Genomic DNA, 3,023 nt, shown 5'->3' with positions numbered 1-3,023 from the left:
CTCTTCCTGTCACACACACTCACACACTCACATTCTCATACACACTCACTCTCTCTCTCTCTCTCTCTCTCTCTCTCTCTCTCTCTCTCTCTCTCATACACACACACACACACACACACACACACACAAGTTACAAATCTGCCCTGTTTTCTCCTGCTCTCCCAGCTTTTGTTTACTCTAACTGACAAGGGGCCACCAGAGAACCCAAGATAGATAAGACATTAATCTTCTTTTATATGCTAACAGCTTTGAATTTAAATGTGAATGGTCTCAGCTACATCAGACCCTTGGGTAGAGATAAGGTGAAGGATGCAGGCCGTGGATAAATCAGGAATGGCTGGGGATGTAGCTCAGCCACAGGACACTTGTCTACCATGCACGAGATCCTGAGTTCAAGTCTCAGCACTGAAAAGCAAAAAGAAGAAGGAACGCGGTTAAGTCAGCGGTGGTGCTGGAAACCTGTAATCCCAGCGCTGGAAAGCCTGAGGCAGGAGGATTGCCTCAAATTAGAGGCTAGATAAAGGTGTGCCAGAGCAGGGCTACATAGCAAGATTCAGCCTAAGTAAATAAATACAGAATAGACCCCAGGCAGCTCCTGGAACTTCTAGAATTGGGGTTCACAAGGTTTGAAAGAGGTGGTGAGTGGGACTGGAGTATGCAGGGGTGGACAGGTGTCACCCAATTGCCGAGGCACCTTCTGAGTCCTGGACATGGGCCACAGGCCACTGTCACTTGGACTTTCATCAGAAGGAGGAGGGTGCCTCGCTACTCCCCAGCTCGCAAAGCCCCAGTGGCTGTCCATGCACTCTGAGACCTTCACAAGGGGAGCCCTCAAGGCTGTTGTCCTTGTTCCCCTGCACTTCCCCTTTGTTCCTTGGAAGTGAAGAACCAGCCTACCTGCATCTTAGGCTTAAAAGCTGTCTTCCAGCAAAGACAAACTGGTCTCACTCCTGGTTATGATAAACCCCTGTTTCTCAAGCACTGGGCTATGCACCACCTATAATCTTAACTGCAAATGGTCCTGGACAGCCTGTTCCAGGAATGGCAATCATGTCTTCCTTCCAAAAAGTTGGTTATAACCATTTCGAAACCCTACCTTTGTTTCAAAAGTTTATCTGACCACCAACGACAACCCTGTTCTGCCCTCTGCAAAGAGGTCTTTGTTTCAGGAGGGACTAGCTTGCTATGCTTATGGTCAGCTCCTGTAACCCCACCTATTTTGCCCACCAAAACCTCCATTTGGAAACCCGATACCCCTGAGCTATAAAAGCCTTGTCTTCCTCATATCCAATGCTGACTTCTCAAACCCCACCTTAGGGGGAGGCGGCTGTGTACATGCATACAAAAGCTTGGTTTAATTAATTTGGTCATGATGGTTTGGGTCAGTGGTCTTTCTCCTCCCACCTTTGGGATTAACTGAAGCTTAGGTGGGGTGAGGGCGCAGCACAGATCGGAAGAAAGTAAAGGGTAATGGAGCCAGATGCCCATGCCTTAGATGGGAGTTCAGCCACTGATTACTAAAAAAGACTGGGTTAATGAAGCATACAGAAAGGAACAGAGCGGAGTTTCAAAGAGGAACAGGCGTGCCTGCCGGGGACACTAGACAATGCCTGGAGTCATTGTGTGGGAACAGCTTGAAGAGAGGGAGCCTCCTTACTGCAAAGCTCAAGGGGACTGTTAACATCTTACTTGCTCTGTGTGGTGACTCTCATATGAGCTCAGGAGCCAGAAGGCTGAAACAGGAGTGTCACAAGTCAAGGCCAGCCTAGGATATATATGGAGACCCTGTCTGAAAACAACAAAAATCCTATATCCCTAGCATAGGAGGCTACCCTGCATTTGATCCCCAGCACCACACAAACCAGGAGTGGCATTACACCAACACCGACAATCTCAGCATTGTGGGAAAGGACCACAGAGTACTTGCCTAATACTGGTACAACCCAGAGGTGGTGGTACACACCGTAATACCAGCACTGAGGCATTAGGGTGGTGAAGACAGGAAGATCAGGAGTTCAAGACCATCCTCAACTGCATAACAAATTCAAAGTCAATCTGGGCTCCGTGAGAGTCTGGGGGGAAAAAAATGAAGCTTAAGACAGGTGCTAGATGCTAGAGAGATGTCTCAGAGGTTAAGAGCACTGACTGCTCTTCCAGAGGTCCTGAGTTCAATTCCCAGCAACCACATGATTGCACACAACCATCTGTAATGGGATCCGATGCCCTCTTCTGGTGTGTCTGAAGACAGCTACAGTGTACTCACATGCATACAATAAAAATAAATCTTTAAAAACAAAAAAAAAAAAGACAGGTGCCCAAAATCGTGCACAGACCCACAGGAAGGAGCCAGCCATGAGTGTCAATACTACTGAGGTTAGACTGAGAGGATCAAAACCACACACAGCAGCCTCGTCTGCCCACAAAACTGTGGGGGAGAGGAGAACAGGGAGGAAAAGAGAAAAAAAACCTGACCCCATAGCCATGATACCAACCTCCAAATTCAATAGACTGACATTTTAAAGATTTGAATAATAATAAAAATGTCTGTACTTGAAAAGAATATATTATCCACAGCCATCCCAAAGAGTTCTGCCCACATTCCTGCAGGAAAAAAGCAAATGAACCAAATTCAGTCACCAACGGGGACAGGAGAGAAAGAGATGCAAGCACAGTGGGCTGCAGCCACCCCTAGAGGGGAGCCAAGTTCACAATCCTTTCTAAAAAGTCAGCAGTCCTGTAGGTGTGATGTTGTTCCCCGAGGCTGGCAGAACATTTGGTTCTCATCACAAACTAGCCTCAGGTACAGCCCTGAGTACTCTCCAGGGTGCCCGGAGCATGGGCAAGCAACTGATTCCAGTGCAGGCAGGGCTGTGTGTACAAGTCTTGGCTTCCTTTAAGTCAGGGGTGCTGTTGTATGCTTATGACCACAGCGGAGAGGCAGGATTAGGTTCAAGGCCAGCCTGGACTATATAAAACCAAGTCAAAGGAGAGAGAGAGAGAGAGAGAGAGAGAGAGAGAGAGAG

Source organism: Mus caroli, chromosome 16 (assembly GCF_900094665.2).
Source record: "Mus caroli chromosome 16, CAROLI_EIJ_v1.1, whole genome shotgun sequence".
In the NCBI taxonomy this organism is placed as follows: Eukaryota; Metazoa; Chordata; class Mammalia; order Rodentia; family Muridae; genus Mus; species Mus caroli.
Note: the sequence above shows the minus strand (reverse complement) of the source record.